Genomic DNA, 26704 nt, shown 5'->3' on the forward strand with positions numbered 1-26704 from the left:
CTTTTCAAAACGTGTTTTTCAGCCCGAAATAAACGCGTTTTTTCAGACAACTGAATCCCTATGTAACTGCAAGGCTCAGAAGAGCCCACACACTCTGCTCTTAATCCCAGTGTGCAGAAAGTGTCAAAACATGTTTTTCAGCAGAAATAAACATGTTTCTGCAAGTTTGGTCAACCCCATGTAAGTTATGGGGCAGTAAAAGCACTTTTTTCAAAACGTGTTTTTCAGCCCGAAATAAACGCGTTTTTTCAGACAACTGAATCCCTATGTAACTACAAGGCTCAGAAGAGCCCACACACTCTGCTCTTAACCCCAGTGTGCAGAAAGTGTCAAAACGTGTTTTTCAGCAGAAATAAACATGTTTCTGCAAGTTTGGTCAACCCCATGTAAGTTATGGGGCAGTTACAGTACACTTTTCAAAACGTGTTTTTCAGCCCGAAATAAACGCGTTTTTTCAGACAACTGAATCCCTATGTAACTGCAAAGCTCAGAAGAGCCCAGACACTCAGCTCTTAACCCCAGTGTGCAGAAAGTGTCAAAACATGTTTTTCAGCAGAAATAAACATGTTTCTGCAAGTTTGGTCAACCCCATGTAAGTTATGGGGCAGTTATAGTACACTTTTCAAAACGTGTTTTTCAGCCCGAAATGAACGCGTTTTTTCAGACAACTGAATACCTATGTAACTGCAAGGCTCAGAAGAGCCCACACACTCTGCTCTTAACCCCAGTGTGCAGAAAGTGTCAAAACATGTTTTTCAGCAGAAATAAACATGTTTCTGCAAGTTTGGTCAACCCCATGTAAGTTATGGGGCAGTTACAGTACTCTTTTCAAAACGTGTTTTTCAGCCCGAAATAAACGCGTTTTTTCAGACAACTGAATCCCTATGTAACTGCAAGGCTCAGAAGAGCCCACACACTCTGCTCTTAACCCCAGTGTGCAGAAAGTGTCAAAACATGTTTTTCAGCAGAAATAAACATGTTTCTGCAAGTTTGGTCAACCCCATGTAAGTTATGGGGCAGTAACAGCACTTTTTTCAAAACGTGTTTTTCAGCCCGAAATAAACGCGTTTTTTCAGACAACTGAATCCCTATGTAACTGCAAAGCTCAGAAGAGCCCACACACTCAGCTCTTAACCCCAGTGTTCAGAAAGTGTAAAAACATGTTTTTCAGCAGAAATAAACATGTTTCTGCAAGTTTGGTCAACCCCATGTAAGTTATGGGGCAGTTACAGTACTCTTTTCAAAACGTGTTTTTCAGCCCGAAATAAACGCGTTTTTTCAGACAACTGAATCCCTATGTAACTGCAAGGCTCAGAAGAGCCCACACACTCTGCTCTTAACCCCAGTGTGCAGAAAGTGTCAAAACATGTTTTTCAGCAGAAATAAACATGTTTCTGCAAGTTTGGTCAACCCCATGTAAGTTATGGGGCAGTAAAAGCACTTTTTTCAAAACGTGTTTTTCAGCCCGAAATAAACGCGTTTTTTCAGACAACTGAATCCCTATGTAACTGCAAGGCTCAGAAGAGCCCACACACTCTGATCTTAACCCCAGTGTGCAGAAAGTGTCAAAACGTGTTTTTCAGCAGAAATAAACATGTTTCTGCAAGTTTGGTCAACCCCATGTAAGTTATGGGGCAGTAAAAGCACTTTTTTCAAAACGTGTTTTTCAGCCCGAAATAAACGCGTTTTTTTCAGACAACTGAATCCCTATGTAACTACAAGGCTCAGAAGAGCCCACACACTCTGCTCTTAACCCCAGTGTGCAGAAAGTGTCAAAACGTGTTTTTCAGCAGAAATAAACATGTTTCTGCAAGTTTGGTCAACCCCATGTAAGTTATGGGGCAGTTACAGTACACTTTTCAAAACGTGTTTTTCAGCCCGAAATAAACGCGTTTTTTCAGACAACTGAATCCCTATGTAACTGCAAGGCTCAGAAGAGCCCACACACTCTGCTCTTAACCCCAGTGTGCAGAAAGTGTCAAAACATGTTTTTCAGCAGAAATAAACATGTTTCTGCAAGTTTGGTCAACCCCATGTAAGTTATGGGGCAGTAACAGCACTTTTTTCAAAACGTGTTTTTCAGCCCGAAATAAACGCGTTTTCTCAGCCAACTGAATCCCTATGTAACTGCAAAGCTCAGAAGAGCCCACACACTCAGCTCTTAACCCCAGTGTGCAGAAAGTGTAAAAACATGTTTTTCAGCAGAAATAAACATGTTTCTGCAAGTTTGGTCAACCCCATGTAAGTTATGGGGCAGTTACAGTACTCTTTTCAAAACGTGTTTTTCAGCCCGAAATAAACGCGTTTTTTCAGACAACTGAATCCCTATGTAACTGCAAGGCTCAGAAGAGCCCACACACTCTGCTCTTAACCCCAGTGTGCAGAAAGTGTCAAAACATGTTTTTCAGCAGAAATAAACATGTTTCTGCAAGTTTGGTCAACCCCATGTAAGTTATGGGGCAGTAAAAGCACTTTTTTCAAAACGTGTTTTTCAGCCCGAAATAAACGCGTTTTTTCAGACAACTGAATCCCTATGTAACTATAAGGCTCAGAAGAGCCCACACACTCTGCTCTTAACCCCAGTGTGCAGAAAGTGTCAAAACGTGTTTTTCAGCAGAAATAAACATGTTTCTGCAAGTTTGGTCAACCCCATGTAAGTTATGGGGCAGTTACAGTACACTTTTCAAAACGTGTTTTTCAGCCCGAAATAAACGCGTTTTTTCAGACAACTGAATCCCTATGTAACTGCAAAGCTCAGAAGAGCCCACACACTCAGCTCTAAACCCCAGTGTGCAGAAAGTGTAAAAACATGTTTTTCAGCAGAAATAAACATGTTTCTGCAAGTTTGGTCAACCCCATGTAAGTTATGGGGCAGTTACAGTACACTTTTCAAAACGTGTTTTTCAGCCCGAAATAAACGCGTTTTTTCAGACAACTGAATCCCTATGTAACTGCAAAGCTCAGAAGAGCCCACACACTCAGCTCTTAACCCCAGTGTGCAGAAAGTGTCAAAACATGTTTTTCAGCAGAAATAAACATGTTTCTGCAAGTTTGGTCAACCCCATGTAAGTTATGGGGCAGTTACAGTACTCTTTTCAAAACGTGTTTTTCAGCCCGAAATAAACGCGTTTTTTCAGACAACTGAATCCCTATGTAACTGCAAGGCTCAGAAGAGCCCACACACTCTGCTCTTAACCCCAGTGTGCAGAAAGTGTCAAAACATGTTTTTCAGCAGAAATAAACATGTTTCTGCAAGTTTGGTCAACCCCATGTAAGTTATGGGGCAGTAAAAGCACTTTTTTCAAAACGTGTTTTTCAGCCCGAAATAAACGCGTTTTTTCAGACAACTGAATCCCTATGTAACTACAAGGCTCAGAAGAGCCCACACACTCTGCTCTTAACCCCAGTGTGCAGAAAGTGTCAAAACGTGTTTTTCAGCAGAAATAAACATGTTTCTGCAAGTTTGGTCAACCCCATGTAAGTTATGGGGCAGTTACAGTACACTTTTCAAAACGTGTTTTTCAGCCCGAAATAAACGCGTTTTTTCAGACAACTGAATCCCTATGTAACTGCAAAGCTCAGAAGAGCCCAGACACTCAGCTCTTAACCCCAGTGTGCAGAAAGTGTCAAAACATGTTTTTCAGCAGAAATAAACATGTTTCTGCAAGTTTGGTCAACCCCATGTAAGTTATGGGGCAGTTATAGTACACTTTTCAAAACGTGTTTTTCAGCCCGAAATGAACGCGTTTTTTCAGACAACTGAATACCTATGTAACTGCAAGGCTCAGAAGAGCCCACACACTCTGCTCTTAACCCCAGTGTGCAGAAAGTGTCAAAACATGTTTTTCAGCAGAAATAAACATGTTTCTGCAAGTTTGGTCAACCCCATGTAAGTTATGGGGCAGTAACAGTACTCTTTTCAAAACGTGTTTTTCAGCCCGAAATAAACGCGTTTTTTCAGACAACTGAATCCCTATGTAACTGCAAGGCTCAGAAGAGCCCACACACTCTGCTCTTAACCCCAGTGTGCAGAAAGTGTCAAAACATGTTTTTCAGCAGAAATAAACATGTTTCTGCAAGTTTGGTCAACCCCATGTAAGTTATGGGGCAGTAAAAGCACTTTTTTCAAAACGTGTTTTTCAGCCCGAAATAAACGCGTTTTTTCAGACAACTGAATCCCTATGTAACTACAAGGCTCAGAAGAGCCCACACACTCTGATCTTAACCCCAGTGTGCAGAAAGTGTCAAAACGTGTTTTTCAGCAGAAATAAACATGTTTCTGCAAGTTTGGTCAACCCCATGTAAGTTATGGGGCAGTAAAAGCACTTTTTTCAAAACGTGTTTTTCAGCCCGAAATAAACGCGTTTTTTTCAGACAACTGAATCCCTATGTAACTACAAGGCTCAGAAGAGCCCACACACTCTGCTCTTAACCCCAGTGTGCAGAAAGTGTCAAAACGTGTTTTTCAGCAGAAATAAACATGTTTCTGCAAGTTTGGTCAACCCCATGTAAGTTATGGGGCAGTTACAGTACACTTTTCAAAACGTGTTTTTCAGCCCGAAATAAACGCGTTTTTTCAGACAACTGAATCCCTATGTAACTGCAAAGCTCAGAAGAGCCCAGACACTCAGCTCTTAACCCCAGTGTGCAGAAAGTGTCAAAACATGTTTTTCAGCAGAAATAAACATGTTTCTGCAAGTTTGGTCAACCCCATGTAAGTTATGGGGCAGTTATAATACACTTTTCAAAACGTGTTTTTCAGCCCGAAATAAACGCGTTTTTTCAGACAACTGAATCCCTATGTAACTGCAAGGCTCAGAAGAGCCCACACACTCTGCTCTTAACCCCAGTGTGCAGAAAGTGTCAAAACATGTTTTTCAGCAGAAATAAACATGTTTCTGCAAGTTTGGTCAACCCCATGTAAGTTATGGGGCAGTAACAGCACTTTTTTCAAAACGTGTTTTTCAGCCCGAAATAAACGCGTTTTCTCAGCCAACTGAATCCCTATGTAACTGCAAAGCTCAGAAGAGCCCACACACTCAGCTCTTAACCCCAGTGTGCAGAAAGTGTAAAAACATGTTTTTCAGCAGAAATAAACATGTTTCTGCAAGTTTGGTCAACCCCATGTAAGTTATGGGGCAGTTACAGTACTCTTTTCAAAACGTGTTTTTCAGCCCGAAATAAACGCGTTTTTTCAGACAACTGAATCCCTATGTAACTGCAAGGCTCAGAAGAGCCCACACACTCTGCTCTTAACCCCAGTGTGCAGAAAGTGTCAAAACATGTTTTTCAGCAGAAATAAACATGTTTCTGCAAGTTTGGTCAACCCCATGTAAGTTATGGGGCAGTAAAAGCACTTTTTTCAAAACGTGTTTTTCAGCCCGAAATAAACGCGTTTTTTCAGACAACTGAATCCCTATGTAACTACAAGGCTCAGAAGAGCCCACACACTCTGCTCTTAACCCCAGTGTGCAGAAAGTGTCAAAACGTGTTTTTCAGCAGAAATAAACATGTTTCTGCAAGTTTGGTCAACCCCATGTAAGTTATGGGGCAGTTACAGTACACTTTTCAAAACGTGTTTTTCAGCCCGAAATAAACGCGTTTTTTCAGACAACTGAATCCCTATGTAACTGCAAAGCTCAGAAGAGCCCAGACACTCAGCTCTTAACCCCAGTGTGCAGAAAGTGTCAAAACATGTTTTTCAGCAGAAATAAACATGTTTCTGCAAGTTTGGTCAACCCCATGTAAGTTATGGGGCAGTTATAGTACACTTTTCAAAACGTGTTTTTCAGCCCGAAATGAACGCGTTTTTTCAGACAACTGAATCCCTATGTAACTGCAAGGCTCAGAAGAGCCCACACACTCTGCTCTTAACCCCAGTGTGCAGAAAGTGTCAAAACATGTTTTTCAGCAGAAATAAACATGTTTCTGCAAGTTTGGTCAACCCCATGTAAGTTATGGGGCAGTAACAGCACTTTTTTCAAAACGTGTTTTTCAGCCCGAAATAAACGCGTTTTTTCAGACAACTGAATCCCTATGTAACTGCAAAGCTCAGAAGAGCCCACACACTCAGCTCTTAACCCCAGTGTGCAGAAAGTGTAAAAACATGTTTTTCAGCAGAAATAAACATGTTTCTGCAAGTTTGGTCAACCCCATGTAAGTTATGGGGCAGTTACAGTACTCTTTTCAAAACGTGTTTTTCAGCCCGAAATAAACGCGTTTTTTCAGACAACTGAATCCCTATGTAACTGCAAGGCTCAGAAGAGCCCACACACTCTGCTCTTAACCCCAGTGTGCAGAAAGTGTCAAAACATGTTTTTCAGCAGAAATAAACATGTTTCTGCAAGTTTGGTCAACCCCATGTAAGTTATGGGGCAGTAAAAGCACTTTTTTCAAAACGTGTTTTTCAGCCCGAAATAAACGCGTTTTTTCAGACAACTGAATCCCTATGTAACTACAAGGCTCAGAAGAGCCCACACACTCTGATCTTAACCCCAGTGTGCAGAAAGTGTCAAAACGTGTTTTTCAGCAGAAATAAACATGTTTCTGCAAGTTTGGTCAACCCCATGTAAGTTATGGGGCAGTAAAAGCACTTTTTTCAAAACGTGTTTTTCAGCCCGAAATAAACGCGTTTTTTTCAGACAACTGAATCCCTATGTAACTACAAGGCTCAGAAGAGCCCACACACTCTGCTCTTAACCCCAGTGTGCAGAAAGTGTCAAAACGTGTTTTTCAGCAGAAATAAACATGTTTCTGCAAGTTTGGTCAACCCCATGTAAGTTATGGGGCAGTTACAGTACACTTTTCAAAACGTGTTTTTCAGCCCGAAATAAACGCGTTTTTTCAGACAACTGAATCCCTATGTAACTGCAAAGCTCAGAAGAGCCCAGACACTCAGCTCTTAACCCCAGTGTGCAGAAAGTGTCAAAACATGTTTTTCAGCAGAAATAAACATGTTTCTGCAAGTTTGGTCAACCCCATGTAAGTTATGGGGCAGTTATAGTACACTTTTCATAACGTGTTTTTCAGCCCGAAATAAACGCGTTTTTTCAGACAACTGAATCCCTATGTAACTGCAAGGCTCAGAAGAGCCAACACACTCTGCTCTTAACCCCAGTGTGCAGAAAGTTTCAAAACATGTTTTTCAGCAGAAATAAACATGTTTCTGCAAGTTTGGTCAACCCCATGTAAGTTATGGGGCAGTAACAGCACTTTTTTCAAAACGTGTTTTTCAGCCCGAAATAAACGCGTTTTCTCAGCCAACTGAATCCCTATGTAACTGCAAAGCTCAGAAGAGCCCACACACTCAGCTCTTAACCCCAGTGTGCAGAAAGTGTAAAAACATGTTTTTCAGCAGAAATAAACATGTTTCTGCAAGTTTGGTCAACCCCATGTAAGTTATGGGGCAGTTACAGTACTCTTTTCAAAACGTGTTTTTCAGCCCGAAATAAACGCGTTTTTTCAGACAACTGAATCCCTATGTAACTGCAAGGCTCAGAAGAGCCCACACACTCTACTCTTAACCCCAGTGTGCAGAAAGTGTCAAAACATGTTTTTCAGCAGAAATAAACATGTTTCTGCAAGTTTGGTCAACCCCATGTAAGTTATGGGGCAGTAAAAGCACTTTTTTCAAAACGTGTTTTTCAGCCCGAAATAAACGCGTTTTTTCAGACAACTGAATCCCTATGTAACTACAAGGCTCAGAAGAGCCCACACACTCTGCTCTTAACCCCAGTGTGCAAAAAGTGTCAAAACGTGTTTTTCAGCAGAAATAAACATGTTTCTGCAAGTTTGGTCAACCCCATGTAAGTTATGGGGCAGTTACAGTACACTTTTCAAAACGTGTTTTTCAGCCCGAAATAAACGCGTTTTTTCAGACAACTGAATCCCTATGTAACTACAAGGCTCAGAAGAGCCCACACACTCTGCTCTTAACCCCAGTGTGCAGAAAGTGTCAAAACGTGTTTTTCAGCAGAAATAAACATGTTTCTGCAAGTTTGGTCAACCCCATGTAAGTTATGGGGCAGTTACAGTACACTTTTCAAAACGTGTTTTTCAGCCCGAAATAAACGCGTTTTTTCAGACAACTGAATCCCTATGTAACTGCAAAGCTCAGAAGAGCCCACACACTCAGCTCTTAATCCCAGTGTGCAGAAAGTGTCAAAACATGTTTTTCAGCAGAAATAAACATGTTTCTGCAAGTTTGGTCAACCCCATGTAAGTTATGGGGCAGTTATAGTACACTTTTCAAAACGTGTTTTTCAGCCCGAAATAAACGCGTTTTTTCAGACAACTGAATCCCTATGTAACTGCAAGGCTCAGAAGAGCCCACACACTCTGCTCTTAACCCCAGTGTGCAGAAAGTGTCAAAACATGTTTTTCAGCAGAAATAAACATGTTTCTGCAAGTTTGGTCAACCCCATGTAAGTTATGGGGCAGTAACAGCACTTTTTTCAAAACGTGTTTTTCAGCCCGAAATAAACGCGTTTTTTCAGACAACTGAATCCCTATGTAACTACAAGGCTCAGAAGAGCCCACACACTCTGCTCTTAACCCCAGTGTGCAGAAAGTGTCAAAACGTGTTTTTCAGCAGAAATAAACATGTTTCTGCAAGTTTGGTCAACCCCATGTAAGTTATGGGGCAGTTACAGTACACTTTTCAAAACGTGTTTTTCAGCCCGAAATAAACGCGTTTTTTCAGACAACTGAATCCCTATGTAACTGCAAAGCTCAGAAGAGCCCACACACTCAGCTCTTAACCCCAGTGTGCAGAAAGTGTCAAAACATGTTTTTCAGCAGAAATAAACATGTTTCTGCAAGTTTGGTCAACCCCATGTAAGTTATGGGGCAGTTACAGTACTCTTTTCAAAACGTGTTTTTCAGCCCGAAATAAACGCGTTTTTTCAGACAACTGAATCCCTATGTAACTGCAAGGCTCAGAAGAGCCCACACACTCTGCTCTTAACCCCAGTGTGCAGAAAGTGTCAAAACGTGTTTTTCAGCAGAAATAAACATGTTTCTGCAAGTTTGGTCAACCCCATGTAAGTTATGGGGCAGTTACAGTACACTTTTCAAAACGTGTTTTTCAGCCCGAAATAAACGCGTTTTTTCAGACAACTGAATCCCTATGTAACTGCAAAGCTCAGAAGAGCCCACACACTCAGCTCTTAACCCCAGTGTGCAGAAAGTGTCAAAACATGTTTTTCAGCAGAAATAAACATGTTTCTGCAAGTTTGGTCAACCCCATGTAAGTTATGGGGCAGTTACAGTACTCTTTTCAAAACGTGTTTTTCAGCCCGAAATAAACGCGTTTTTTCAGACAACTGAATCCCTATGTAACTGCAAGGCTCAGAAGAGCCCACACACTCTGCTCTTAACCCCAGTGTGCAGAAAGTGTCAAAACATGTTTTTCAGCAGAAATAAACATGTTTCTGCAAGTTTGGTCAACCCCATGTAAGTTATGGGGCAGTAAAAGCACTTTTTTCAAAACGTGTTTTTCAGCCCGAAATAAACGCGTTTTTTCAGACAACTGAATCCCTATGTAACTACAAGGCTCAGAAGAGCCCACACACTCTGCTCTTAACCCCAGTGTGCAGAAAGTGTCAAAACGTGTTTTTCAGCAGAAATAAACATGTTTCTGCAAGTTTGGTCAACCCCATGTAAGTTATGGGGCAGTTATAGTACACTTTTCAAAACGTGTTTTTCAGCCCGAAATGAACGCGTTTTTTCAGACAACTGAATACCTATGTAACTGCAAGGCTCAGAAGAGCCCACACACTCTGCTCTTAACCCCAGTGTGCAGAAAGTGTCAAAACATGTTTTTCAGCAGAAATAAACATGTTTCTGCAAGTTTGGTCAACCCCATGTAAGTTATGGGGCAGTAACAGCACTTTTTTCAAAACGTGTTTTTCAGCCCGAAATAAACGCGTTTTTTCAGACAACTGAATCCCTATGTAACTGCAAAGCTCAGAAGAGCCCACACACTCAGCTCTTAACCCCAGTGTGCAGAAAGTGTAAAAACATGTTTTTCAGCAGAAATAAACATGTTTCTGCAAGTTTGGTCAACCCCATGTAAGTTATGGGGCAGTTACAGTACTCTTTTCAAAACGTGTTTTTCAGCCCGAAATAAACGCGTTTTTTCAGACAACTGAATCCCTATGTAACTGCAAGGCTCAGAAGAGCCCACACACTCTGCTCTTAACCCCAGTGTGCAGAAAGTGTCAAAACATGTTTTTCAGCAGAAATAAACATGTTTCTGCAAGTTTGGTCAACCCCATGTAAGTTATGGGGCAGTAAAAGCACTTTTTTCAAAACGTGTTTTTCAGCCCGAAATAAACGCGTTTTTTCAGACAACTGAATCCCTATGTAACTACAAGGCTCAGAAGAGCCCACACACTCTGATCTTAACCCCAGTGTGCAGAAAGTGTCAAAACGTGTTTTTCAGCAGAAATAAACATGTTTCTGCAAGTTTGGTCAACCCCATGTAAGTTATGGGGCAGTTACAGTACACTTTTCAAAACGTGTTTTTCAGCCCGAAATAAACGCGTTTTTTCAGACAACTGAATCCCTATGTAACTACAAGGCTCAGAAGAGCCCACACACTCTGCTCTTAACCCCAGTGTGCAGAAAGTGTCAAAACGTGTTTTTCAGCAGAAATAAACATGTTTCTGCAAGTTTGGTCAACCCCATGTAAGTTATGGGGCAGTTACAGTACACTTTTCAAAACGTGTTTTTCAGCCCGAAATAAACGCGTTTTTTCAGACAACTGAATCCCTATGTAACTGCAAAGCTCAGAAGAGCCCACACACTCAGCTCTTAATCCCAGTGTGCAGAAAGTGTCAAAACATGTTTTTCAGCAGAAATAAACATGTTTCTGCAAGTTTGGTCAACCCCATGTAAGTTATGGGGCAGTTATAGTACACTTTTCAAAACGTGTTTTTCAGCCCGAAATAAACGCGTTTTTTCAGACAACTGAATCCCTATGTAACTGCAAGGCTCAGAAGAGCCCACACACTCTGCTCTTAACCCCAGTGTGCAGAAAGTGTCAAAACATGTTTTTCAGCAGAAATAAACATGTTTCTGCAAGTTTGGTCAACCCCATGTAAGTTATGGGGCAGTAACAGCACTTTTTTCAAAACGTGTTTTTCAGCCCGAAATAAACGCGTTTTTTCAGACAACTGAATCCCTATGTAACTACAAGGCTCAGAAGAGCCCACACACTCTGCTCTTAACCCCAGTGTGCAGAAAGTGTCAAAACGTGTTTTTCAGCAGAAATAAACATGTTTCTGCAAGTTTGGTCAACCCCATGTAAGTTATGGGGCAGTTACAGTACACTTTTCAAAACGTGTTTTTCAGCCCGAAATAAACGCGTTTTTTCAGACAACTGAATCCCTATGTAACTGCAAAGCTCAGAAGAGCCCACACACTCAGCTCTTAACCCCAGTGTGCAGAAAGTGTCAAAACATGTTTTTCAGCAGAAATAAACATGTTTCTGCAAGTTTGGTCAACCCCATGTAAGTTATGGGGCAGTTACAGTACTCTTTTCAAAACGTGTTTTTCAGCCCGAAATAAACGCGTTTTTTCAGACAACTGAATCCCTATGTAACTGCAAGGCTCAGAAGAGCCCACACACTCTGCTCTTAACCCCAGTGTGCAGAAAGTGTCAAAACGTGTTTTTCAGCAGAAATAAACATGTTTCTGCAAGTTTGGTCAACCCCATGTAAGTTATGGGGCAGTTACAGTACACTTTTCAAAACGTGTTTTTCAGCCCGAAATAAACGCGTTTTTTCAGACAACTGAATCCCTATGTAACTGCAAAGCTCAGAAGAGCCCACACACTCAGCTCTTAACCCCAGTGTGCAGAAAGTGTCAAAACATGTTTTTCAGCAGAAATAAACATGTTTCTGCAAGTTTGGTCAACCCCATGTAAGTTATGGGGCAGTTACAGTACTCTTTTCAAAACGTGTTTTTCAGCCCGAAATAAACGCGTTTTTTCAGACAACTGAATCCCTATGTAACTGCAAGGCTCAGAAGAGCCCACACACTCTGCTCTTAACCCCAGTGTGCAGAAAGTGTCAAAACATGTTTTTCAGCAGAAATAAACATGTTTCTGCAAGTTTGGTCAACCCCATGTAAGTTATGGGGCAGTAAAAGCACTTTTTTCAAAACGTGTTTTTCAGCCCGAAATAAACGCGTTTTTTCAGACAACTGAATCCCTATGTAACTACAAGGCTCAGAAGAGCCCACACACTCTGCTCTTAACCCCAGTGTGCAGAAAGTGTCAAAACGTGTTTTTCAGCAGAAATAAACATGTTTCTGCAAGTTTGGTCAACCCCATGTAAGTTATGGGGCAGTTATAGTACACTTTTCAAAACGTGTTTTTCAGCCCGAAATGAACGCGTTTTTTCAGACAACTGAATACCTATGTAACTGCAAGGCTCAGAAGAGCCCACACACTCTGCTCTTAACCCCAGTGTGCAGAAAGTGTCAAAACATGTTTTTCAGCAGAAATAAACATGTTTCTGCAAGTTTGGTCAACCCCATGTAAGTTATGGGGCAGTAACAGCACTTTTTTCAAAACGTGTTTTTCAGCCCGAAATAAACGCGTTTTTTCAGACAACTGAATCCCTATGTAACTGCAAAGCTCAGAAGAGCCCACACACTCAGCTCTTAACCCCAGTGTGCAGAAAGTGTAAAAACATGTTTTTCAGCAGAAATAAACATGTTTCTGCAAGTTTGGTCAACCCCATGTAAGTTATGGGGCAGTTACAGTACTCTTTTCAAAACGTGTTTTTCAGCCCGAAATAAACGCGTTTTTTCAGACAACTGAATCCCTATGTAACTGCAAGGCTCAGAAGAGCCCACACACTCTGCTCTTAACCCCAGTGTGCAGAAAGTGTCAAAACATGTTTTTCAGCAGAAATAAACATGTTTCTGCAAGTTTGGTCAACCCCATGTAAGTTATGGGGCAGTAAAAGCACTTTTTTCAAAACGTGTTTTTCAGCCCGAAATAAACGCGTTTTTTCAGACAACTGAATCCCTATGTAACTACAAGGCTCAGAAGAGCCCACACACTCTGATCTTAACCCCAGTGTGCAGAAAGTGTCAAAACGTGTTTTTCAGCAGAAATAAACATGTTTCTGCAAGTTTGGTCGACCCCATGTAAGTTATAGGGCAGTAAAAGCACTTTTTTCAAAACGTGTTTTTCAGCCCGAAATAAACGCGTTTTTTTCAGACAACTGAATCCCTATGTAACTACAAGGCTCAGAAGAGCCCACACACTCTGCTCTTAACCCCAGTGTGCAGAAAGTGTCAAAACGTGTTTTTCAGCAGAAATAAACATGTTTCTGCAAGTTTGGTCAACCCCATGTAAGTTATGGGGCAGTTACAGTACACTTTTCAAAACGTGTTTTTCAGCCCGAAATAAACGCGTTTTTTCAGACAACTGAATCCCTATGTAACTGCAAAGCTCAGAAGAGCCCAGACACTCAGCTCTTAACCCCAGTGTGCAGAAAGTGTCAAAACATGTTTTTCAGCAGAAATAAACATGTTTCTGCAAGTTTGGTCAACCCCATGTAAGTTATGGGGCAGTTATAATACACTTTTCAAAACGTGTTTTTCAGCCCGAAATAAACGCGTTTTTTCAGACAACTGAATCCCTATGTAACTGCAAGGCTCAGAAGAGCCCACACACTCTGCTCTTAACCCCAGTGTGCAGAAAGTGTCAAAACATGTTTTTCAGCAGAAATAAACATGTTTCTGCAAGTTTGGTCAACCCCATGTAAGTTATGGGGCAGTAACAGCACTTTTTTCAAAACGTGTTTTTCAGCCCGAAATAAACGCGTTTTCTCAGCCAACTGAATCCCTATGTAACTGCAAAGCTCAGAAGAGCCCACACACTCAGCTCTTAACCCCAGTGTGCAGAAAGTGTAAAAACATGTTTTTCAGCAGAAATAAACATGTTTCTGCAAGTTTGGTCAACCCCATGTAAGTTATGGGGCAGTTACAGTACTCTTTTCAAAACGTGTTTTTCAGCCCGAAATAAACGCGTTTTTTCAGACAACTGAATCCCTATGTAACTGCAAGGCTCAGAAGAGCCCACACACTCTGCTCTTAACCCCAGTGTGCAGAAAGTGTCAAAACATGTTTTTCAGCAGAAATAAACATGTTTCTGCAAGTTTGGTCAACCCCATGTAAGTTATGGGGCAGTAAAAGCACTTTTTTCAAAACGTGTTTTTCAGCCCGAAATAAACGCGTTTTTTCAGACAACTGAATCCCTATGTAACTACAAGGCTCAGAAGAGCCCACACACTCTGCTCTTAACCCCAGTGTGCAGAAAGTGTCAAAACGTGTTTTTCAGCAGAAATAAACATGTTTCTGCAAGTTTGGTCAACCCCATGTAAGTTATGGGGCAGTTACAGTACACTTTTCAAAACGTGTTTTTCAGCCCGAAATAAACGCGTTTTTTCAGACAACTGAATCCCTATGTAACTACAAGGCTCAGAAGAGCCCACACACTCTGCTCTTAACCCCAGTGTGCAGAAAGTGTCAAAACGTGTTTTTCAGCAGAAATAAACATGTTTCTGCAAGTTTGGTCAACCCCATGTAAGTTATGGGGCAGTTACAGTACACTTTTCAAAACGTGTTTTTCAGCCCGAAATAAACGCGTTTTTTCAGACAACTGAATCCCTATGTAACTGCAAAGCTCAGAAGAGCCCACACACTCAGCTCTTAACCCCAGTGTGCAGAAAGTGTCAAAACATGTTTTTCAGCAGAAATAAACATGTTTCTGCAAGTTTGGTCAACCCCATGTAAGTTATGGGGCAGTTATAGTACACTTTTCAAAACGTGTTTTTCAGCCCGAAATAAACGCGTTTTTTCAGACAACTGAATCCCTATGTAACTGCAAGGCTCAGAAGAGCCCACACACTCTGCTCTTAACCCCAGTGTGCAGAAAGTGTCAAAACATGTTTTTCAGCAGAAATAAACATGTTTCTGCAAGTTTGGTCAACCCCATGTAAGTTATGGGGCAGTAACAGCACTTTTTTCAAAACGTGTTTTTCAGCCCGAAATAAACGCGTTTTTTCAGACAACTGAATCCCTATGTAACTACAAGGCTCAGAAGAGCCCACACACTCTGCTCTTAACCCCAGTGTGCAGAAAGTGTCAAAACGTGTTTTTCAGCAGAAATAAACATGTTTCTGCAAGTTTGGTCAACCCCATGTAAGTTATGGGGCAGTTACAGTACACTTTTCAAAACGTGTTTTTCAGCCCGAAATAAACGCGTTTTTTCAGACAACTGAATCCCTATGTAACTGCAAGGCTCAGAAGAGCCCACACACTCTGCTCTTAACCCCAGTGTGCAGAAAGTGTCAAAACATGTTTTTCAGCAGAAATAAACATGTTTCTGCAAGTTTGGTCAACCCCATGTAAGTTATGGGGCAGTTACAGTACTCTTTTCAAAACGTGTTTTTCAGCCCGAAATAAACGCGTTTTTTCAGACAACTGAATCCCTATGTAACTGCAAGGCTCAGAAGAGCCCACACACTCTGCTCTTAACCCCAGTGTGCAGAAAGTGTCAAAACATGTTTTTCAGCAGAAATAAACATGTTTCTGCAAGTTTGGTCAACCCCATGTAAGTTATGGGGCAGTAAAAGCACTTTTTTCAAAACGTGTTTTTCAGCCCGAAATAAACGCGTTTTTTCAGCCAACTGAATCCCTATGTAACTGCAAGGCTCAGAAGAGCCCACACACTCTGCTCTTAACCCCAGTGTGCAGAAAGTGTCAAAACGTGTTTTTCAGCAGAAATAAACATGTTTCTGCAAGTTTGGTCAACCCCATGTAAGTTATGGGGCAGTTACAGTACACTTTTCAAAACGTGTTTTTCAGCCCGAAATAAACGCGTTTTTTCAGACATCTGAATCCCTTTGTAACTGCAAAGCTCAGAAGAGCCCACACACTCAGCTCTTAACCCCAGTGTGCAGAAAGTGTAAAAACATGTTTTTCAGCAGAAATAAACATGTTTCTGCAAGTTTGGTCAACCCCATGTAAGTTATGGGGCAGTTACAGTACACTTTTCAAAACGTGTTTTTCAGCCCGAAATAAACGCGTTTTTTCAGACAACTGAATCCCTACAGTATGTAACTGCAAAGCTCAGAAGAGCCCACACACTCAGCTCTAAACCCCAGTGTGCAGAAAGTGTAAAAACATGTTTTTCAGCAGAAATAAACATGTTTCTGCAAGTTTGGTCAACCCCATGTAAGTTATGGGGCAGTTACAGTACACTTTTCAAAACGTGTTTTTCAGCCCGAAATAAACGCGTTTTTTCAGACAACTGAATCCCTATGTAACTGCAAAGCTCAGAAGAGCCCACACACTCAGCTCTTAACCCCAGTGTGCAGAAAGTGTCAAAACATGTTTTTCAGCAGAAATAAACATGTTTCTGCAAGTTTGGTCAACCTCATGTAAGTTATGGGGCAGTTATAGTACACTTTTCAAAACGTGTTTTTCAGCCCGAAATAAACGCGTTTTTTCAGACAACTGAATCCCTATGTAACTGCAAGGCTCAGAAGAGCCCACACACTCTGCTCTTAACCCCAGTGTGCAGAAAGTGTCAAAACATGTTTTTCAGCAGAAATAAACATGTTTCTGCAAGTTTGGTCAACCCCATGTAAGTTATGGGGCAGTAACAGCACTTTTTTCAAAACGTGTTTTTCAGCCCGAAATAAACGCGTTTTTTCAGCCAACTGAATCCCTATGTAACTGCAAAGCTCAGAAGAGCCCACACACTCAGCTCTTAACCCCAGTGTGCAGAAAGTGTAAAAACATGTTTTTCAGCAGAAATAAACATGTTTCTGCAAGTTTGGTCAACCCCATGTAAGTTATGGGGCAGTTACAGTACACTTTTCAAAACGTGTTTTTCAGCCCGAAATAAACGCGTTTTTTCAGACAACTGAATCCCTATGTAACTGCAAGGCTCAGAAGAGCCCACACACTCTGCTCTTAACCCCAGTGTGCAGAAAGTGTCAAAACATGTTTTTCAGCAGAAATAAACATGTTTCTGCAAGTTTGGTCAACCCCATGTAAGTTATGGGGCAGTAAAAGCACTTTTTTCAAAACGTGTTTTTCAGCCCGAAATAAACGCGTTTTTTCAGACAACTGAATCCCTATGTAACTGCAAGGCTCAGAAGAGCCCACACACTCTGATCTTAACCCCAGTGTGCAGAAAGTGTCAAAACGTGTTTTTCAGCAGAAATAAACATGTTTCTGCAAGTTTGGTCAACCCCATGTAAGTTATGGGGCAGTAAAAGCACTTTTTTCAAAACGTGTTTTTCAGCCCGAAATAAACGCGTTTTTTTCAGACAACTGAATCCCTATGTAACTACAAGGCTCAGAAGAGCCCACACACTCTGCTCTTAACCCCAGTGTGCAGAAAGTGTCAAAACGTGTTTTTCAGCAGAAATAAACATGTTTCTGCAAGTTTGGTCAACCCCATGTAAGTTATGGGGCAGTTACAGTACACTTTTCAAAACGTGTTTTTCAGCCCGAAATAAACGCGTTTTTTCAGACAACTGAATCCCTATGTAACTGCAAGGCTCAGAAGAGCCCACACACTCTGCTCTTAACCCCAGTGTGCAGAAAGTGTCAAAACATGTTTTTCAGCAGAAATAAACATGTTTCTGCAAGTTTGGTCAACCCCATGTAAGTTATGGGGCAGTAACAGCACTTTTTTCAAAACGTGTTTTTCAGCCCGAAATAAACGCGTTTTCTCAGCCAACTGAATCCCTATGTAACTGCAAAGCTCAGAAGAGCCCACACACTCAGCTCTTAACCCCAGTGTGCAGAAAGTGTAAAAACATGTTTTTCAGCAGAAATAAACATGTTTCTGCAAGTTTGGTCAACCCCATGTAAGTTATGGGGCAGTTACAGTACTCTTTTCAAAACGTGTTTTTCAGCCCGAAATAAACGCGTTTTTTCAGACAACTGAATCCCTATGTAACTGCAAGGCTCAGAAGAGCCCACACACTCTGCTCTTAACCCCAGTGTGCAGAAAGTGTCAAAACATGTTTTTCAGCAGAAATAAACATGTTTCTGCAAGTTTGGTCAACCCCATGTAAGTTATGGGGCAGTAAAAGCACTTTTTTCAAAACGTGTTTTTCAGCCCGAAATAAACGCGTTTTTTCAGACAACTGAATCCCTATGTAACTATAAGGCTCAGAAGAGCCCACACACTCTGCTCTTAACCCCAGTGTGCAGAAAGTGTCAAAACGTGTTTTTCAGCAGAAATAAACATGTTTCTGCAAGTTTGGTCAACCCCATGTAAGTTATGGGGCAGTTACAGTACACTTTTCAAAACGTGTTTTTCAGCCCGAAATAAACGCGTTTTTTCAGACAACTGAATCCCTATGTAACTGCAAAGCTCAGAAGAGCCCACACACTCAGCTCTAAACCCCAGTGTGCAGAAAGTGTAAAAACATGTTTTTCAGCAGAAATAAACATGTTTCTGCAAGTTTGGTCAACCCCATGTAAGTTATGGGGCAGTTACAGTACACTTTTCAAAACGTGTTTTTCAGCCCGAAATAAACGCGTTTTTTCAGACAACTGAATCCCTATGTAACTGCAAAGCTCAGAAGAGCCCACACACTCAGCTCTTAACCCCAGTGTGCAGAAAGTGTCAAAACATGTTTTTCAGCAGAAATAAACATGTTTCTGCAAGTTTGGTCAACCCCATGTAAGTTATGGGGCAGTTACAGTACTCTTTTCAAAACGTGTTTTTCAGCCCGAAATAAACGCGTTTTTTCAGACAACTGAATCCCTATGTAACTGCAAGGCTCAGAAGAGCCCACACACTCTGCTCTTAACCCCAGTGTGCAGAAAGTGTCAAAACATGTTTTTCAGCAGAAATAAACATGTTTCTGCAAGTTTGGTCAACCCCATGTAAGTTATGGGGCAGTAAAAGCACTTTTTTCAAAACGTGTTTTTCAGCCCGAAATAAACGCGTTTTTTCAGACAACTGAATCCCTATGTAACTACAAGGCTCAGAAGAGCCCACACACTCTGCTCTTAACCCCAGTGTGCAGAAAGTGTCAAAACGTGTTTTTCAGCAGAAATAAACATGTTTCTGCAAGTTTGGTCAACCCCATGTAAGTTATGGGGCAGTTACAGTACACTTTTCAAAACGTGTTTTTCAGCCCGAAATAAACGCGTTTTTTCAGACAACTGAATCCCTATGTAACTGCAAAGCTCAGAAGAGCCCAGACACTCAGCTCTTAACCCCAGTGTGCAGAAAGTGTCAAAACATGTTTTTCAGCAGAAATAAACATGTTTCTGCAAGTTTGGTCAACCCCATGTAAGTTATGGGGCAGTTATAGTACACTTTTCAAAACGTGTTTTTCAGCCCGAAATGAACGCGTTTTTTCAGACAACTGAATACCTATGTAACTGCAAGGCTCAGAAGAGCCCACACACTCTGCTCTTAACCCCAGTGTGCAGAAAGTGTCAAAACATGTTTTTCAGCAGAAATAAACATGTTTCTGCAAGTTTGGTCAACCCCATGTAAGTTATGGGGCAGTAACAGTACTCTTTTCAAAACGTGTTTTTCAGCCCGAAATAAACGCGTTTTTTCAGACAACTGAATCCCTATGTAACTGCAAGGCTCAGAAGAGCCCACACACTCTGCTCTTAACCCCAGTGTGCAGAAAGTGTCAAAACATGTTTTTCAGCAGAAATAAACATGTTTCTGCAAGTTTGGTCAACCCCATGTAAGTTATGGGGCAGTAAAAGCACTTTTTTCAAAACGTGTTTTTCAGCCCGAAATAAACGCGTTTTTTCAGACAACTGAATCCCTATGTAACTACAAGGCTCAGAAGAGCCCACACACTCTGATCTTAACCCCAGTGTGCAGAAAGTGTCAAAACGTGTTTTTCAGCAGAAATAAACATGTTTCTGCAAGTTTGGTCAACCCCATGTAAGTTATGGGGCAGTAAAAGCACTTTTTTCAAAACGTGTTTTTCAGCCCGAAATAAACGCGTTTTTTTCAGACAACTGAATCCCTATGTAACTACAAGGCTCAGAAGAGCCCACACACTCTGCTCTTAACCCCAGTGTGCAGAAAGTGTCAAAACGTGTTTTTCAGCAGAAATAAACATGTTTCTGCAAGTTTGGTCAACCCCATGTAAGTTATGGGGCAGTTACAGTACACTTTTCAAAACGTGTTTTTCAGCCCGAAATAAACGCGTTTTTTCAGACAACTGAATCCCTATGTAACTGCAAAGCTCAGAAGAGCCCAGACACTCAGCTCTTAACCCCAGTGTGCAGAAAGTGTCAAAACATGTTTTTCAGCAGAAATAAACATGTTTCTGCAAGTTTGGTCAACCCCATGTAAGTTATGGGGCAGTTATAATACACTTTTCAAAACGTGTTTTTCAGCCCGAAATAAACGCGTTTTTTCAGACAACTGAATCCCTATGTAACTGCAAGGCTCAGAAGAGCCCACACACTCTGCTCTTAACCCCAGTGTGCAGAAAGTGTCAAAACATGTTTTTCAGCAGAAATAAACATGTTTCTGCAAGTTTGGTCAACCCCATGTAAGTTATGGGGCAGTAACAGCACTTTTTTCAAAACGTGTTTTTCAGCCCGAAATAAACGCGTTTTCTCAGCCAACTGAATCCCTATGTAACTGCAAAGCTCAGAAGAGCCCACACACTCAGCTCTTAACCCCAGTGTGCAGAAAGTGTAAAAACATGTTTTTCAGCAGAAATAAACATGTTTCTGCAAGTTTGGTCAACCCCATGTAAGTTATGGGGCAGTTACAGTACTCTTTTCAAAACGTGTTTTTCAGCCCGAAATAAACGCGTTTTTTCAGACAACTGAATCCCTATGTAACTGCAAGGCTCAGAAGAGCCCACACACTCTGCTCTTAACCCCAGTGTGCAGAAAGTGTCAAAACATGTTTTTCAGCAGAAATAAACATGTTTCTGCAAGTTTGGTCAACCCCATGTAAGTTATGGGGCAGTAAAAGCACTTTTTTCAAAACGTGTTTTTCAGCCCGAAATAAACGCGTTTTTTCAGACAACTGAATCCCTATGTAACTACAAGGCTCAGAAGAGCCCACACACTCTGCTCTTAACCCCAGTGTGCAGAAAGTGTCAAAACGTGTTTTTCAGCAGAAATAAACATGTTTCTGCAAGTTTGGTCAACCCCATGTAAGTTATGGGGCAGTTACAGTACACTTTTCAAAACGTGTTTTTCAGCCCGAAATAAACGCGTTTTTTCAGACAACTGAATCCCTATGTAACTGCAAAGCTCAGAAGAGCCCAGACACTCAGCTCTTAACCCCAGTGTGCAGAAAGTGTCAAAACATGTTTTTCAGCAGAAATAAACATGTTTCTGCAAGTTTGGTCAACCCCATGTAAGTTATGGGGCAGTTATAGTACACTTTTCAAAACGTGTTTTTCAGCCCGAAATGAACGCGTTTTTTCAGACAACTGAATCCCTATGTAACTGCAAGGCTCAGAAGAGCCCACACACTCTGCTCTTAACCCCAGTGTGCAGAAAGTGTCAAAACATGTTTTTCAGCAGAAATAAACATGTTTCTGCAAGTTTGGTCAACCCCATGTAAGTTATGGGGCAGTAACAGCACTTTTTTCAAAACGTGTTTTTCAGCCCGAAATAAACGCGTTTTTTCAGACAACTGAATCCCTATGTAACTGCAAAGCTCAGAAGAGCCCACACACTCAGCTCTTAACCCCAGTGTGCAGAAAGTGTAAAAACATGTTTTTCAGCAGAAATAAACATGTTTCTGCAAGTTTGGTCAACCCCATGTAAGTTATGGGGCAGTTACAGTACTCTTTTCAAAACGTGTTTTTCAGCCCGAAATAAACGCGTTTTTTCAGACAACTGAATCCCTATGTAACTGCAAGGCTCAGAAGAGCCCACACACTCTGCTCTTAACCCCAGTGTGCAGAAAGTGTCAAAACATGTTTTTCAGCAGAAATAAACATGTTTCTGCAAGTTTGGTCAACCCCATGTAAGTTATGGGGCAGTAAAAGCACTTTTTTCAAAACGTGTTTTTCAGCCCGAAATAAACGCGTTTTTTCAGACAACTGAATCCCTATGTAACTACAAGGCTCAGAAGAGCCCACACACTCTGATCTTAACCCCAGTGTGCAGAAAGTGTCAAAACGTGTTTTTCAGCAGAAATAAACATGTTTCTGCAAGTTTGGTCAACCCCATGTAAGTTATGGGGCAGTAAAAGCACTTTTTTCAAAACGTGTTTTTCAGCCCGAAATAAACGCGTTTTTTTCAGACAACTGAATCCCTATGTAACTACAAGGCTCAGAAGAGCCCACACACTCTGCTCTTAACCCCAGTGTGCAGAAAGTGTCAAAACGTGTTTTTCAGCAGAAATAAACATGTTTCTGCAAGTTTGGTCAACCCCATGTAAGTTATGGGGCAGTTACAGTACACTTTTCAAAACGTGTTTTTCAGCCCGAAATAAACGCGTTTTTTCAGACAACTGAATCCCTATGTAACTGCAAAGCTCAGAAGAGCCCAGACACTCAGCTCTTAACCCCAGTGTGCAGAAAGTGTCAAAACATGTTTTTCAGCAGAAATAAACATGTTTCTGCAAGTTTGGTCAACCCCATGTAAGTTATGGGGCAGTTATAGTACACTTTTCAAAACGTGTTTTTCAGCCCGAAATAAACGCGTTTTTTCAGACAACTGAATCCCTATGTAACTGCAAGGCTCAGAAGAGCCAACACACTCTGCTCTTAACCCCAGTGTGCAGAAAGTTTCAAAACATGTTTTTCAGCAGAAATAAACATGTTTCTGCAAGTTTGGTCAACCCCATGTAAGTTATGGGGCAGTAACAGCACTTTTTTCAAAACGTGTTTTTCAGCCCGAAATAAACGCGTTTTCTCAGCCAACTGAATCCCTATGTAACTGCAAAGCTCAGAAGAGCCCACACACTCAGCTCTTAACCCCAGTGTGCAGAAAGTGTAAAAACATGTTTTTCAGCAGAAATAAACATGTTTCTGCAAGTTTGGTCAACCCCATGTAAGTTATGGGGCAGTTACAGTACTCTTTTCAAAACGTGTTTTTCAGCCCGAAATAAACGCGTTTTTTCAGACAACTGAATCCCTATGTAACTGCAAGGCTCAGAAGAGCCCACACACTCTACTCTTAACCCCAGTGTGCAGAAAGTGTCAAAACATGTTTTTCAGCAGAAATAAACATGTTTCTGCAAGTTTGGTCAACCCCATGTAAGTTATGGGGCAGTAAAAGCACTTTTTTCAAAACGTGTTTTTCAGCCCGAAATAAACGCGTTTTTTCAGACAACTGAATCCCTATGTAACTACAAGGCTCAGAAGAGCCCACACACTCTGCTCTTAACCCCAGTGTGCAAAAAGTGTCAAAACGTGTTTTTCAGCAGAAATAAACATGTTTCTGCAAGTTTGGTCAACCCCATGTAAGTTATGGGGCAGTTACAGTACACTTTTCAAAACGTGTTTTTCAGCCCGAAATAAACGCGTTTTTTCAGACAACTGAATCCCTATGTAACTACAAGGCTCAGAAGAGCCCACACACTCTGCTCTTAACCCCAGTGTGCAGAAAGTGTCAAAACGTGTTTTTCAGCAGAAATAAACATGTTTCTGCAAGTTTGGTCAACCCCATGTAAGTTATGGGGCAGTTACAGTACACTTTTCAAAACGTGTTTTTCAGCCCGAAATAAACGCGTTTTTTCAGACAACTGAATCCCTATGTAACTGCAAAGCTCAGAAGAGCCCACACACTCAGCTCTTAATCCCAGTGTGCAGAAAGTGTCAAAACATGTTTTTCAGCAGAAATAAACATGTTTCTGCAAGTTTGGTCAACCCCATGTAAGTTATGGGGCAGTTATAGTACACTTTTCAAAACGTGTTTTTCAGCCCGAAATAAACGCGTTTTTTCAGACAACTGAATCCCTATGTAACTGCAAGGCTCAGAAGAGCCCACACACTCTGCTCTTAACCCCAGTGTGCAGAAAGTGTCAAAACATGTTTTTCAGCAGAAATAAACATGTTTCTGCAAGTTTGGTCAACCCCATGTAAGTTATGGGGCAGTAACAGCACTTTTTTCAAAACGTGTTTTTCAGCCCGAAATAAACGCGTTTTTTCAGACAACTGAATCCCTATGTAACTACAAGGCTCAGAAGAGCCCACACACTCTGCTCTTAACCCCAGTGTGCAGAAAGTGTCAAAACGTGTTTTTCAGCAGAAATAAACATGTTTCTGCAAGTTTGGTCAACCCCATGTAAGTTATGGGGCAGTTACAGTACACTTTTCAAAACGTGTTTTTCAGCCCGAAATAAACGCGTTTTTTCAGACAACTGAATCCCTATGTAACTGCAAAGCTCAGAAGAGCCCACACACTCAGCTCTTAACCCCAGTGTGCAGAAAGTGTCAAAACATGTTTTTCAGCAGAAATAAACATGTTTCTGCAAGTTTGGTCAACCCCATGTAAGTTATGGGGCAGTTACAGTACTCTTTTCAAAACGTGTTTTTCAGCCCGAAATAAACGCGTTTTTTCAGACAACTGAATCCCTATGTAACTGCAAGGCTCAGAAGAGCCCACACACTCTGCTCTTAACCCCAGTGTGCAGAAAGTGTCAAAACGTGTTTTTCAGCAGAAATAAACATGTTTCTGCAAGTTTGGTCAACCCCATGTAAGTTATGGGGCAGTTACAGTACACTTTTCAAAACGTGTTTTTCAGCCCGAAATAAACGCGTTTTTTCAGACAACTGAATCCCTATGTAACTGCAAAGCTCAGAAGAGCCCACACACTCAGCTCTTAACCCCAGTGTGCAGAAAGTGTCAAAACATGTTTTTCAGCAGAAATAAACATGTTTCTGCAAGTTTGGTCAACCCCATGTAAGTTATGGGGCAGTTACAGTACTCTTTTCAAAACGTGTTTTTCAGCCCGAAATAAACGCGTTTTTTCAGACAACTGAATCCCTATGTAACTGCAAGGCTCAGAAGAGCCCACACACTCTGCTCTTAACCCCAGTGTGCAGAAAGTGTCAAAACATGTTTTTCAGCAGAAATAAACATGTTTCTGCAAGTTTGGTCAACCCCATGTAAGTTATGGGGCAGTAAAAGCACTTTTTTCAAAACGTGTTTTTCAGCCCGAAATAAACGCGTTTTTTCAGACAACTGAATCCCTATGTAACTACAAGGCTCAGAAGAGCCCACACACTCTGCTCTTAACCCCAGTGTGCAGAAAGTGTCAAAACGTGTTTTTCAGCAGAAATAAACATGTTTCTGCAAGTTTGGTCAACCCCATGTAAGTTATGGGGCAGTTATAGTACACTTTTCAAAACGTGTTTTTCAGCCCGAAATGAACGCGTTTTTTCAGACAACTGAATACCTATGTAACTGCAAGGCTCAGAAGAGCCCACACACTCTGCTCTTAACCCCAGTGTGCAGAAAGTGTCAAAACATGTTTTTCAGCAGAAATAAACATGTTTCTGCAAGTTTGGTCAACCCCATGTAAGTTATGGGGCAGTAACAGCACTTTTTTCAAAACGTGTTTTTCAGCCCGAAATAAACGCGTTTTTTCAGACAACTGAATCCCTATGTAACTGCAAAGCTCAGAAGAGCCCACACACTCAGCTCTTAACCCCAGTGTGCAGAAAGTGTAAAAACATGTTTTTCAGCAGAAATAAACATGTTTCTGCAAGTTTGGTCAACCCCATGTAAGTTATGGGGCAGTTACAGTACTCTTTTCAAAACGTGTTTTTCAGCCCGAAATAAACGCGTTTTTTCAGACAACTGAATCCCTATGTAACTGCAAGGCTCAGAAGAGCCCACACACTCTGCTCTTAACCCCAGTGTGCAGAAAGTGTCAAAACATGTTTTTCAGCAGAAATAAACATGTTTCTGCAAGTTTGGTCAACCCCATGTAAGTTATGGGGCAGTAAAAGCACTTTTTTCAAAACGTGTTTTTCAGCCCGAAATAAACGCGTTTTTTCAGACAACTGAATCCCTATGTAACTACAAGGCTCAGAAGAGCCCACACACTCTGATCTTAACCCCAGTGTGCAGAAAGTGTCAAAACGTGTTTTTCAGCAGAAATAAACATGTTTCTGCAAGTTTGGTCGACCCCATGTAAGTTATAGGGCAGTAAAAGCACTTTTTTCAAAACGTGTTTTTCAGCCCGAAATAAACGCGTTTTTTTCAGACAACTGAATCCCTATGTAACTACAAGGCTCAGAAGAGCCCACACACTCTGCTCTTAACCCCAGTGTGCAGAAAGTGTCAAAACGTGTTTTTCAGCAGAAATAAACATGTTTCTGCAAGTTTGGTCAACCCCATGTAAGTTATGGGGCAGTTACAGTACACTTTTCAAAACGTGTTTTTCAGCCCGAAATAAACGCGTTTTTTCAGACAACTGAATCCCTATGTAACTGCAAAGCTCAGAAGAGCCCAGACACTCAGCTCTTAACCCCAGTGTGCAGAAAGTGTCAAAACATGTTTTTCAGCAGAAATAAACATGTTTCTGCAAGTTTGGTCAACCCCATGTAAGTTATGGGGCAGTTATAATACACTTTTCAAAACGTGTTTTTCAGCCCGAAATAAACGCGTTTTTTCAGACAACTGAATCCCTATGTAACTGCAAGGCTCAGAAGAGCCCACACACTCTGCTCTTAACCCCAGTGTGCAG

Source organism: Lepisosteus platostomus, chromosome 17, assembly GCF_059453375.1.
Source record: "Lepisosteus platostomus isolate fLepPlt1 chromosome 17, fLepPlt1.hap1, whole genome shotgun sequence".
In the NCBI taxonomy this organism is placed as follows: domain Eukaryota; kingdom Metazoa; phylum Chordata; class Actinopteri; order Semionotiformes; family Lepisosteidae; genus Lepisosteus; species Lepisosteus platostomus.